The following is a 14,001-nucleotide window of genomic DNA, read 5'->3' on the forward strand; positions in this document are numbered from 1 at the left end:
AGAGCCGCTCTAGTTTTAAGCCCGAAGAGCCGTGTTTTCCCCAGTACTGCGAGCTGTAGGGCAGGTGATGGTGTGAATCCATCCTGGCCCTGGAACTGGTACATGCATGAGCCTCTTTTTCCTCCAGCACTGGACAGAGAGGGGTTGCCATTGTTTTTCTTAGCATCCCTTATCACTCGCGGCTTGGCATGAAGAATCTGCTTTCCTTGGTTCTTTTGCTTCAAGGCTTTCAGCAGATGTCTGCAGGTATCGGGGTGTCTGCGGATATTGGGATGTTTGCAGGTATTGGGATGTCTGCAGGTGCGGGGATGTCTGCAGGTGTCGGGAGGACAGTTTTTCTAAATGCACAAGGAGTTGGGGATGTTTTGTTTTGTTTTTTGGCTTTTTCCCCACCATTTTTGAAGGATCAAGAGTGGCCTCAACTGTTAGAAGGGCACTGAGGTTTAGGATAATCTGGTGCATCAGCTTTCACGGGTGTAGCTGTTTCCTTCCTTGGCTGTGTTGTTTTGCTCACGGATTTGAGATCACTGTATCTATGACTCACAAGGAGATACCTCGTGAGATACTGGTGGGATTTTCTTCTTCTGTGATAGCCAAAGGTCGTTATGGGACCTCTGCACACCTGATCATTTCCAGAACCTCTGGGACAGGTGGGAGCTGCCACCTCTCTGACACTTGTGCTTGTAGCTCCTGGCTTTTGTAGAAGCCACCAGAAAAATGTGCAGGACAGTAGAAAAGGTGATATTGTGTTCCCATCCAGCCCCCAGCTGAAATCAAGCAAGATCTTGGCATGGTGGAACATGGAGCAGCAGATCTGGTCCCTCTGCTTCATCCACCAAAAGCACCAGGTACGTCTGTCCCTCCCACTGCCGTAAGGGGAGCAAGAATGGTCATTCATCATTTTAGGGCCAAAAAAAGGCACGAATCATTGAGGAATCTCCCTTAGGTGGACAGATCCTCCCACCAGCTTGGGCTTGTTCCTACAAGGACATGGGAAATGAAATGCCGAATAAGGAGCTTTTTGTAGTAAAAGTTCTTTCCTCCCAAGCTGGACAAGTGGACTGTGGAGTCCGGTTCTTCGATCTGTGCTCCTAAAGGGATGCTGCGTGATTCCCGATGAGTCCAAGCAGAAGAACGTGATCCGTGCGCTAGTCTTGTCCCACTTAGGGCTGGCTCAGATCAGCGTCAGTGCTGGGAACAGGGAAAAAAAGTCACATAACCAAACTTCTTACCACACACTTTCTTTTCCCCTTTCAGAGCTGCAGTATTTTATTGATGAACTGGGCTCATTTGCTCCGAAAGATCCACTTTTCTCTTCAGTCTGTTCCGTTTGGTGCTGCGGAGGGGAGCTGATGGGAATCGCCACAATAAAATTTTAATTAAATGCCAGGCAATAATTTGCAGCGAGTAAATTGCGGTACCTGCAGTATGCTGTTGACATCTGCTCACAGACCCAGAGGGCCATTAGTGACTTTGAGAACCAGCAGAAAAGCACAGGTCCACTTACCTTGTTTTTTATTCTTTCAGTCCAGGGCAGAGAGACCTATTATGTTTAATATTTTATAGCAGCACATTGTTGCCATCCTTCCTGTGAGTCATTTTTCCACAAGAAACCCGTGCTCGCCGCGTTATTTAACCCCTTTAGAGGGTTTAAAGGTGGATTGTAAATCTTGTGCAGAAAACGGTCTTTTATGTGCCGTTTTCGCGTCGCTGCATAGCTGCACAGGACCGGGGAGCAAAAGCTGCTTTAATCTGGAGCCTTCTGCAGCTCGGGAGGGCACAGGTGTCCCCAGGTCCCCTGGAGGCTCCGGCTCAGGTCTGAAGCTCCGACTCCTCTTCCATGGTGTTTTCCCCCATGGCTGAGTCCGACAGAGCCCAACATGGAGATGTTGAGATAGAATGATGTTGGAAGTCCGTATCCCGCTGTGCAACCCGACAGTGGGAGGATCTTGGTCCCGCCTTGAGATGTTTCAAGTGATGGGATGACTCTTGGTGAAGGAATTTATTAACGTTCATTCAGCTCTTCCCTCTCCCTGTTTTGCCCCATGCCATGAAGATGGATGTGCCCATGACTGTAGCTTTTCACGTGCTTGCAGATGGTTTTGTCCCCTCTAAAACACCTCCAGTGGCTTTTCTAAATGATATCTTGAGGTCTTCCCAGGTTTTAGTTTAAGAAAACGAGTCGCTAATTGTTTTGGGGCATTCCTTGTGCTTTCGCGATGTTTCTGGCCTAGGAACCAGGACCTGCGTACAATTCTATGTCGTTTTACTGATTTGCAGCAGAGCTCCTGCCGTGCAGCAGGTTTGGGGACAAAAATACACACAAGTTTCATTTAAATAACTGTAGTGGAAACTTTCTATGGAAAGAAGATACCCCAAAAAGCCCCTGAAAGAACAAAGTCATTGCCTTACAAAGTGACTTCCTTTTGCCGCATTGTTTTCCGTTTGCATCAGCCGTTTGCCTCCTTTGGGCCGTGCATTGTGGTTCTTCGGTGTGTCATCCAGCAAAAGTACAGCAGAACTTCTGTGCACACAAGAAAATTGCTGGTTTTTTGGTTTTTTTTTCTCTCATAAGGCAAAAAAATCCCCCAGCTGTACTTTGTACAAACAGGGTCTGTGACACGAGTGGAATTTAAAAATTGCAATTAGCATTGGATGCTGTGCTCAAGGTTACGCTTTTGTGTCGTCCTTCGGATGAGAAGGTTGAAGAAAGTGAGCGCTAGCATAGAAATTGCTAATATGTGGGAGCTTCTTGATCCGTGGGATGAAAATACTGTGACATTTCAGCGTGTGCAATGCGGAGATGGTGAAAAAAAGGAGATGGTTGGGTGGTGGGGCGGAAAGGGCGGTGTGAGCTCTCGGGTTGCTCGTTCTTGGTAGGAGCCTGGATATTTGTATTTTGGAGAATGGAAAGTCAATTTTTTTCATTTTGCACTGCAGCTGCTCTCACTGATTTCAGAGCACCAGTGACTGCTGGACTTTGTTTTTCCTTTTTACACTTGTTTGTGGCTTTTATGCCAGAAGTACATCTCGTTCACCTCAGATCACAGTTTCGTGCTTCTTCGTGGCTTCTTGCTCCCTGCCTGAGAATGTGAAAATAAATGGTGGTGGTGGGTTTAGAAGAGGTGCATGGAAAACCAAGTGCAAGCTTGGGGAGATTGTCTGAGTTCCCCCAAACCAAGGGGTTTTGAGGCGGTTTCAGGTGCAAGCGCCAGCGACCGCGGGTGAGCAGGGCCTGGCCTGGGCAGCCCGGCCGGCCGTGGCCTCGCGTTTAATTCCCTCGAACGTGACAGGTCCTGGTTAGGCACGATCTTAATCTTGACCTTGATGCTAATTCATCCTGATTCATTGTTATAAGGGTATGAGGCCAGGCAGGAAATGAGCAAAAAGCATTACTGAGAAAAAAAAAAAAAAAAAAAAAATTAAAAATCTCTGATTTCACACTTGAGGGTGTGGAGTGGGAAAGCTTTGAAGATGCTGTGTTCTTGCTGCAGTATAATGTATTAACTTTTTTGGGTTTGGCTCACGCAGTACTCTTTTCCCTCCCCTTTAGAAGCATCGGATGTAATTAAGCTCAGAAGCGATGGCCCTTTCCAGCGCTTTCCTGTCAGCAGGGTGAAGCAGCACATAAACGGGGCATCTCTATTTCTTTTCCTTGTTAGTGGGCCACGACAGAAATTTAGTTCCTCGGAGCTGTGTTCCCTCCCGAGACCTGGGGCTGTGCTGGTTCCTGTCCTCAGCTGCTCGATCAAGACCCTGGATGCTTTCGGTCGCTCATTTAATTTCTGCGTCTTGTCCTGGCTGGGGGCGAGGGCCGGAATGGGGCCCCTGCAGGGCTGGGCAGAGAAGAACCTGAAGTTTAACAGGGGCAAGTGTAGGGTCCTGAATCTGGGGAAGAGCAACCCCAGGTTTTCCAGTCTGTGCTTTCTCAGTCTCTGATCGTTCTTGCTGTCTGAACTGCGACTTTCTCTTCAACTCTGTTGAAATGCAGTGTCCAATTTCGGAACTTCAGTAGCGCTCCAGAAATGAAAATTTCCCGTTGTGTATCTGGTGAGCAGCACAGCCCTCTGTGTATGGCAGTGTGGTGTTTGGTTTTGGTACAGTAACATGACTGTGTTCAGCTCCCATTTACTTTGTGATCCATGGTCATCCTGAGATCCTTTTCCAAAAAAACGCCAACGTTGTGAGTTGATATTTATTTCCTTTGTGACCGTGTCATTGCTTATTCCTGTCTTAGCACTGTTCACCCATCATTCCTGAATTGTCTTTTTCTTTTTCTCTTTTTCTTTTTTTTTTTTTTCCAGACCATTTCTACAATTTATCAAGACCATTTTGAATCCTAATCCTGGCCTCCGAAGTACTTGCAGCCTGTCCCAGCCTGGTTTCAGCAGCAGTTTTAGTAAGCATACCATGTTCCATCATTCCAATCAGTTATAAAGATGCGGAATTGTGGTAGCGCCAGGAGAGGGGGCAGAGCCAGATGCTGCCCATGGAGACTGGAAATAGAGTGGACAGTCGCTGGTTATGTGCCCGTAACTGTTGGTGTTTAACAAATAAGAAATGAAAGCAAAAGTGGTGGAGGGGCCCCAAAGGTAATTAAATGAACTCAGATGAGAATTAGTTTCTCGTTTCTCCCTCAGGAGGAGTGTAAGGCCAGGTTTCATTGTTACCTGTACGTGTTTGTCAGAATAGCTCCAGATTTCGAACCTCGTCTCCTCTGCGACATCTGGTTCTGGAGATTGAAGCCTAAATGGGAAAAATAATTTCTACTTGCTTTTCACTTCAGACTTCAGAGACGTGATAGTGAATTAGGATTTCTGGCACAGGAGGCCGGAATTGCATTAGAATCACAGCGCGAGCCTGCGGGAGAAATGCTGATTTCTAGGCCCCCCTTCTGTGTCTTTCCCAAAGTTACAAGAATTTAAGAAGAAATGAAGTTCTGTGAACAAAGACTCGCAGTCTGATGTTTTCAAGGACTCTGACTACATAAAACTGATTTACGTGGGGGGAAAAAGCCTTAAATATTACTGTAGAGAGTACATAATGTGAATGATTTTGTGTTTATTCATTTCACTGAGTGGATGAAATCTCTCCTGACCATAATGGAATTCTATTTGGCTGTGCTATCTAGCATGGTGGTGTTAAAAGCAGGTGCACAAAGGGAATTCTTTTTGAAGAGAGGAGGAAAAAAGCTTAGGGTGCCAGTAAATTATTCTTACTGCTGCAATAATCCTAATCAGATTAATTAGGATTAGTTTATCTGCCTGGTTTTTATTTTTGTGAAATGATAAGACGTATCTAAAGAGTTTTGTTTAAACCTTTATGAGTTTTAGTAATATTTTTGACTTGTTTCACATGGTGTAGTGAACGATAAATAAATAACTCTCTGGCTGGTCGGGCTTTTAGGGAGAATTATGTTACATCCAGCATTTAGAACCGTCCATTAGTTCTCCATCTCCTCTTACATCTTTTGTCGCCAGCAAATCCCTGTCCTGTCCCCTTTCCCATATTGCCCATCTGTAGGTGGCCCAGCTGCCCTGTGCTCATGTCTGCAAACATGTTTCTTCTCTTCTTGCAGCTGCTTTTTTGAGAATTGTACCGAATCTCCCCCTGGCAGCTGCCTCGTTCTGCTCCTGATCTTCTGGTAGGGCCGAACCCCCACATTTGTGTAGCACCCTTGCCCCATCCTACACGTACGTGGTTTTTTCCCTCTGGAACAATCTTTCTGTAATTTTCCACTTGTGTATCTCACCAAAAGCCGTATCTTTTCTCACTTGCATATGCCACTGATTTTTCCTATCACTTTTTTTACTGCTTCTTTCTTTTACTGTTTTCCATTTCTGAAAAGCTGTTCAGATTTTCGCAAAACAAAGCTGTATGGCATTGCATATGTGCTTGCCCATATGTATCCGCCCGTAGCGAAGGCTGCAGACGAGTATGTCAAATGAGGTAATTTTCCACCAGATTCATCCCTTTATTCTCATTTCCTATTTATTCCTTGGAAAGCTTCAAACAAAATATTAAGATTGGCTTTGAGTTTTACAAGTCTGAAAGACCAGAAGGTTTTCCCTGTGAAAACAGCCGTGCGGACGCTGTGACCGCTACGTCTCCATGGGTCGAACGGGAAGGTTTGATGTCGCGGAGCCCCAAGCAGCAGCTGTGGCTTCTCCGCAGAGTCTCTTCCTCATCGCTTGCAAATCCCGTGTGATTACTGTTTTCCCTTTTGTCTTAATTCAGCTTTTCTTAATTGGTTTCACGGTGCCCTGAACCTCTGGTGGTTTTGAGGTGTATCCGTCAGGTTTGATCTTGCCAGGATTCGACAGTGTCTTCACCGAGAAATTCTCCCACAAAAGGGCAAAGAGCACGAGGAGGTGCAGGGTGGACACGGTGTGGCCTGCAGAGACATATTTGCTCTTGGTAGAGATATTGTTATCCGCAGGGTTTTTTGGGGGACACCTGAGGATGCGATGTCCTCTCAAGGCCTTGTGTCAGGAGTCAGCTGGAGCCTGTTTTGGGGAGAGGGCCCCCACAGTGCTGGGGTGCATGTCTGCAGGGACGCACGCTGCTGCCAAGGGCTCTTTTGCTTTCCTTTTCCATTATGTTACTGGTGCAGAAGGTGCCAGATCAGGATAAGTCCTCAAATCTTTGCATCAAGGCCTGGTTTCCCAGCGACAGTGGTGTTTCAGGCCAAGAGTCCGCATTGCGTCAGAGTCTGTTTCAGACCCAGGGGGGGCTGTCAGAAACCAAAACCCTTCCCCGAGGTAACATGCAGCTTTTTCTTTTCACTTTCTAGTGGGAAATAACATTCTTATTTCATAGAATCATAGGATCATTTTGGTTGGAAGAGACTCTCAGGATCATCGAGTCCAACCATAACCCAACTCCAGCACTAAACTGTGTCCCTAAGAACTTCGTCTAAACGCCTTTTAAACCCCTCTGGGGATGGTGACTCCACCACTGCCCTGGGCAGCCTGTTCCAATGCCCGACAACCCTTTCCGTGAAGAATTTTTTCCTAATATCCAATCTAAACCTCCCCTGGCACAACTTGAGGCCGTTTCCCCTTGTCCTATCACTTGCTACTTCGGAGAAGAGGTTTGCAAAATCTTTGTCTCATCCCTTTATGTTCCTGTCTTTAAGCCCCAGCATCTTATTATGATGTTGGCAGTGAGGTGTTAAGACCATTTTTGGGCGTTTTTCAGTGGTTTCTCTCGGCGCGGTGCTGTGCAGGAGTCCCGGTGCAGGGTGCGAAGTGCCCGTTGGCACAGGGGTGCCTATCACCGCTCTCAGGTCATCCTTTACCAAACAGAGAGGCAATGGTGTTTAACATTGTAACACACACTCTATTTTAAGCTGCTTCTAAAAATAAATTCCCGCTCAAGTTGGTGTTGTGGCAGCAGTGTTTTATGTCTTAACCGGGGCTGTTTTCTTAGGATGATTCATAGAAAGAAGGTGAACTTTACTGGTTTTACCCTGGGGTGAAACAACGTAGGTGAGTTGCTGATCGTACATGAAGGTCTATGTGGCCGTGGTGACTTTTCCGATTAGTTCTGCTGTTGCTGGCTTTTCCCCTAAGGCTCGAGTGTTGCATTAAACACCAGAGAAACTCTTTTTCCTGGAGGTGTCTGGTAGCTAATACGACACATTCGGTACGTGGACAGTGTCCCACAGTCCTTCGGAGAGCTGATGGCATTGTCACATCGAATAAGAAGTAACAGCGTGGTTCTGTAGAATGGAAAAAGAGGAGCTTATCATGATGAGAGGAGGCCAAACAGGCCGTCTGGGCTCAGCTCCGATACCAGCCGGTCGTGCAGCACTTCTCCAGGATCCCGTGTTTCAGCTGCGATACAGCAGTGATGCGATTCTGGTTTCGTGAGGCTGTCTGCGATCTGCTGCTGTTGGACTTGGGATGCTGGGGTGAGACATACTGCTCAATAAATTGGTTAAGTTCCAAACCGGCAGTAGGGGTAGGAGGAGGGGGTCAAATTAGGCCTAATTCTGATCTTATTTACTGTGCATTTCAGGAGTGGCTGCCTCAAAGACAGCAGTCACCCCCATGCAAAAGCAGTTGAAGGAAATCAGAATTATTATCAAGGCAAAAGTGTGCAAGGCAGGACCTTTGCTGAGGCTGAGCAGAGGCATATTGTTTTTATTTGCAACGATAGAAGTTCTTCAACCTGGTGCTTCCTTCACTTATCTTCATTAAGAAAATGACAATCTGAGTGAAAACGAAATACTTCAGGAAAATAAAACCTCTTCAGCTGTTGATTAGGTTTGCCCAGCACTACAGCCCTTTCAGATAAGGTTGTTCTTTGTGTTGCCTCATTCCATCATCTGCAGAGCATCAAAGCCGATGAGCGCGCAAGATAATGAAGAAGTGGAAAGAGCCCTGATCTCACCTGTCCATGCTGAAATTAAGAGTTTTAATTAGCTTACCGGGATGTGGGGTGGCATCAATGGCAACGTTTGTGCCCCCGGTGCTGCTCGGTCAGGACTTGGAGGGACCGGGGAAGTCCCGCTGCCGCTGCCAAAGAGTTAATCCCGACACAATCATCTCGTTCTCTTTGGGAGAGGAGTTTCTCTGTGACAGCCCGCAGGGTAAGACGCGTGATTGTGTGTTCTGGCAGCCGCTTTGCAATGGGAAATAAACAGCCTTTCGTATAATGGCGTTCATTGAGCATTGTGCCTGGGAACCCATCGTGACACATGTCAGGCCCGGCTGGGGAAGCTTCTTCCTTTTGCAGCTCAGCAAAATATTTATACAGTGGCTTCTGTGAACCTGCTCCTGCGCTGCTGGGGACGCGGCTCCAAAGCCGAGCTTAACGGCTGAGCTTAACGGCTGACCTTGCTCCGAGTCCCTCCTAAAATGCCGAGTGCTCCGTTCAATCTGCCAGCCAGATGGAACAGCCACCAAATTTGCTTCCCGGTTAGGTTTACTTTTTAAATTGCTATAATAGCCCTGCAGGTCTGTTGTTGCTTTAAGTAACTGGAAAATAGCTTTAAAACCGACGGCCCCCATACCGCGTCCTCGAGCTGTGCACTGGGACGCTAACAGGGAAACCACAGGGGCTGATGGTTGCGTTGTGCTGAGCTTCGAGTCTTGGGCACTGTGCGCTCGGTGATTATTAACCCCCTTTTTTTTCCTTGCTTGCAGTATTTAGGAATAACATTTTAAAAATCTTGTCGCTACAGGAAATATAATATGCTTTTTTCCGTTGACGTATAGCCAGATATGGGTACTGGAATGTTGAGTAGTTTGCAAAGAATAGAAATATCTATTTTTTTTCCCCTCGACCTACAGCACCGTAGGGTCTCAGTGACCAGAGAAAATGAGGATGGTTTCTGGCTCCTGACCGTTGCTGCTCATCAAAAGCCGTTCCACAGTGTCCCAGGCTCTGCAGACCGCAAAACCCGCTGCAGCTCCACAGTTCGTGTAAGATGTATAGAAGGCTGATTGAAAAGAAGCATGTTTCCAAGAATTCTCTTTGTTCTGGTTTGTGTAAGGGCTAAAATTTAAAGTATGTTTCTCTTACCCCAAATAGATCTCAAGTAGTAATTGTAGGTGGGGAATTACAACATATCTGGCTGGTTTGAGGAAGGACCCACAAAGATCTGTTCTTGGCTTGGGATAGTCGGGGTATTTCTCCTTGAAGAGCAAAAGTGACGATGACAAAAAATCTGGTATTTAATTTTATAGGTGCAGGGTTTGGGCAATGAAGCGAGACAAAGTAAGCATAGAAAAAAAGGAACAGAACCTTAGCAGAGAAGAAATCAATCACTGGAACATCTTAACTGAGAACTGCTGCTTCTACCAAAATTTGTAGTCTTTAAATCAAGACGGTTTTATATTTTCATAACAGATATTGAAGCTCAAGGGCAAGCAATGAGCTTGATGCAGAAGTGTTGGAGAGGTTCTGCAACTTGTGTTTAGCAGGAGCTCAGGCTCTATAATTTATCACTCTGTTTTCTGCTGTTAACATTTGAGGATCTCTGAAGACCATGTGAGATTGTGGCATCACATTTTGCAAATCAACCTTTTAATCTCCCTGGAAATGCTTACTCCAAAAAAATCAAGGGCCTTGACTACAGTATAATTGTTTTCCTGAAATTCTCTATGTTGCCTCATAAATGTGAGCATGAATGTTGTTTGCTGTTCAGTTTGAGGCTAAGAATAGAAATTCCAAGACAAATGCTGGACTAACTGCACACCAGTTCATTGCTGTTAGGATTTGGCATCACAGAATAGCCCATGGAGCCCCCGCAGGTCAGAGTATTTGATTTGTGAGCTGTGCAGAAGCTCACTGTGAAAACAAACAAGCTTTTGTGCAATTAGCATGCAGTTCATGTATTTTTAATTTAACACTTTTGCATCCAGGCTTGAACTTCTTCCCTCTTTTCTTGGACAATAAGTTTTTGTATTTCTGGGACCCTTCTCTTAATGGTTTTAAGAATACCACTTACTTTTGCTTTGGGAAGGAATGGTGTCTTCCAAAGTGACTTGGAGGAGGAGGAAAAGAAAGGGGGGGAGAAGGCACGTCCCCCTCTTTCTGGGTGTGTGGTCAGGTTGGTACTTGTCTGCCAAGCATCCTCTCTCTGCGAACAGGGCAGGGCCACACTTACAGCCCCCGGTTATACCGGTGGTCATGAATGAATGCAAGAGACTCAAAAGAGGAAAATTTTGCAAAGCAGCAAACCCAAGTCATAATTTCAGGTTCCTCAGAAGACAGTTCCTACCCAGATGGCCAATTAACTGCTTGGGTTCCCTCAGCTTCGGACCCCGTTGGTTTGGGGTGAGCAGGTCTGGTAGGTGGGGGGGGGTTGTGAAGCCTGGGGGAGGATTCAGCGTCTTCCACCCCAGCTTGGGGCAGGTTGCTGTGTCTCCACCGTCCTTGCGGCATCACCCTCTGGTGTGCAGCCCCGCGGGACGGAGGAGCCCCCGGCGATGCCGTGAGGGTGCGGGGAGCCACGCGGAGAGCTGGAGTGGACGGCTGACACTCTGGGTGGCTCACGGAGGTGACCGAGGAGCTGGGGGGCCACCTGAGCGCCCTTCACGCCGTGTTTTTCTGCAGGGTTTCTGCTGCGGGTGGGTACTGGGTGTTGTGCAGGAGAGGTGTGGGGCCACATCCTGCCCCGATGCGGGGCACACCCCGCGCACCCGCAGACGGAGATCGCAACCGAAAGGAAACGCGTGGAGAGAATTACTGATCTTGCAACCTGACTTGCTGAGCAAGGGCTGAGCGGCAGGGAGAGAAGATCCAGCAGCTACCGGCCCTTTTCCCTTTTTCCCTTTCCCGGGACTTTTCTCCCACTGCGCCTCGTTTTCCCACCAGAGCCACTCGTTTCTTTTAATGACTTGGTCTTACAAAACTCGTAGTGTTATTGACCTTTAGCAGGGCTGGTGTGGCTGGAAGCTCGTTGGGGTGTTTGCGACTATATCAACTGGTCTGTTTAAAGCCGTGAACTCTTTCTCCCGACCCGGCCTCGCTGTTCGTTACGGTAACGAGAGATCCCTGAGTTCCGCCCCTTAGCAAGATGCGACCGGAGCCGCCTGTTTGGGGAGGTGCGGAAACCTCCTGCGACACCTTTTTTGAACCTGTCCCCCACTGTTTTGTACTTGTACTGACAGAACTGTCCTGTTCAGCTGCCGAGCACACAAAAGACAACACCTGCGATCTGCTGCCCAAAGCCAGAGTCTGCAGAGACAGAGCTATAAACCAGCCCTACGCCAGGAAATGAAGCGCTGCTTCATTCCCATCAAGGCCTGGAGCTCTTCTTTTTTTCGCCTGCTAATGCTCAGGCTTAAAGCTGGAATGCTGGCCTCTTAATAGATTTAAAAAATATATATATATAATAATAAGAATTTATTATATAACTATATGTAATCAGCAAGGCCGTTCCCGTGCTGGGAAATTCAGTGTTCTTGCAGGGTTGGCTGGGAGTGGGGTGAGGCTGCAAGTCCTGTAGAGCAGATTCTTCTGGGGGGATCCCACGCGTGACCTGCAGCCGTCGGACTGGATGTCGTGGTGGTTTTTGTACTCCAGGTCTGCATCTTGAAGTGTGTTCCTGCTTGGAGCTCTCAAATGTGTATAGAGATAGAGGGAAGGCACGTGTAAGGAAGCGGCATTGTCTGAAGCAGCATAGAGACTCAGAGCAAGGAAAGGGCAAGGTAGCACCAGGCTTCTCGGGTTTTAAATTGGCTTTTAAATCTAGGAATGCCTGTTGTATCTCGGGCACAGGCAGAAATCTCCAGGTGTTCATTTTGGTAAAAAATTGTTCTTTGTCCCTCCGCATTGCTGTACGCTCAGTAAATTTTTTCCACCAAAGCAGAGAGCAGCTTCCTCGTCCAAAGCCACCTCATCGCTCCGGTAGAGCCCCAACAATGCCTTGGAAGCAGCAGATGCTGGAGCGAATATTTGGTCTGGCTGCATCCCTGCGTAGGAGTCAGGGATGGGGAGTTTTTGATTGACGCTTTAATCCGATTGGATCTGAAGGAGCGGAGGCCGTGGTGCGGAGGAGATCCTGTCCGAGGTGGGGAGGACCTGGAAAATCCTGCTCTGGGTTTTCTCTCCTTCCCCAGGGAGTGCTGGTGCTGTGGATTCCTGAGGAGCAGCTTTACGAGGGGAAAAACCAGAATAGATGGACACACAGCTGATGGGGTCCCTGTGTAAATATTTGCACTCATCTACAAGAAGTATCTGTTAATAAGAGGCCGATCACCTGGAAATTAACCAAAACACTTTCTGGTTCTCATTAAATGCTGCTTCATTTCACTGGCATAAGGTGTGTTTTTGTATGTGCGTACAAGGGAGTTTTGTGGAGCTCGTGATGACAAGGAAGCAAACACTGTCCAGACTTGATTCTTTTCTTCCTGCAAAGCTAACAACACTCCCTCTAAACTCAGGCATGGTTTTTTCTTTCTTTCCTGTTAAATGCGTATCTTGATTTAAAATTATTTCTGCTTTTTGTGACTTGGCTTGGCCTTTGCCGGCAGCACAAGAGCCCCGGAACGTGACATTTCCCTCCGAACCTCCACCCACCGGTGTGAGGAACACCAGGGTCTTCAACGGCCACGTGTCTTCGCACCCTGCGTAGCTGTTTGCAAAGAGCTCTGCAGCTTGTAATGTGGAATCAGTAACGTACATATATGTGTGTGTGTGCGCGCACGGACATCTGCAGGATATTTGTATTTATTATCTTTTCAAAGTGAGGTTTGATACACATCGCTGAGGAGGAGAAATCGTGCGAGCTGCACCGTCTATTGCGGCTGGTTCTGCGTTTGTCACTAGATTTGCTTCTATCTGTCGGTGCACGGCATCTCAGCAGCTCCGCATCGCCTGAGAAAATATTTATCTTGAGAAAAGTCGTGTCGATTAAACCAACTCCTCTACCAGTTCCCGTGCCACGTAAGGAAAACACAGCAAAGTCTTTACCAAGGAAGCTCTTCACGATGAGGGTGGCATTGGGGACAGGCAGGCGCTTGCTCGGGGTGTCTAATATGGATTTCTATTTTTTTTCACCATTTCTGTTATGTGACAAAATCTAAATGAATTTCAGCGTATGCTCCCAACGAGTCAAGACAGTTTCTGTAAATAGGAGGTTGCCAGCCTGGTGATAGGATCAGCAGCTCTATTTTTTGCCTGTAGGGAATAAAAGGACCCTTTTCTTCTCTTTCTGGCCTTCTTTTCATTGAGAATAGGAAAAACCCCATTGTCTTTGGTCCTGAATCGGTGGGGGAAGTTTCCTTGTTGAATTATTTCCACTGAGATTCCAGGGTTTTTTCACTGTCACTTAAACAGAAATTTTTCCGCATCTCCTCTTTGTGTTTGGTTAAATAAGATACAGGCTGGCGTAATACAGTGTTGTGTATTGATGTTGTGTCCAGAAGGTAACGTGCTGCTTAGGAAGATCTGATTTTTTTTCTTCTCATCATGGGCTGTGGAGAGATGCAGTGATTCCAACAACTACATCCTGCTTCTGCATCACCAGAGGATGCTGAAGGTGGT

General features: G+C 47.1%; 1 protein-coding gene across 7 annotated transcripts in view; it reads left to right on the forward strand.

The window, feature by feature from the left end:
* The window catches only part of HIVEP3 (HIVEP zinc finger 3), a 171,900-nt gene that overhangs the window by 98,833 nt on the left and 59,066 nt on the right, over positions 1 to 14,001 (forward strand). For 4 of the 7 annotated variants that reach the window (XM_065650327.1, XM_065650326.1, XM_065650332.1 and 1 more), the window contains one exon: positions 4,305 to 4,399. The exons of the other annotated variants lie outside the window; for them this stretch is intronic. The gene's annotated coding sequence lies outside the window, so the exon portion shown is untranslated. The remainder of the gene's footprint in view (positions 1 to 4,304; positions 4,400 to 14,001) is intronic. 7 annotated transcript variants of the gene reach the window in all.

This window comes from Caloenas nicobarica, chromosome 23 (genome assembly GCF_036013445.1).
Source record: "Caloenas nicobarica isolate bCalNic1 chromosome 23, bCalNic1.hap1, whole genome shotgun sequence".
NCBI classification, from domain to species: domain Eukaryota; kingdom Metazoa; phylum Chordata; class Aves; order Columbiformes; family Columbidae; genus Caloenas; species Caloenas nicobarica.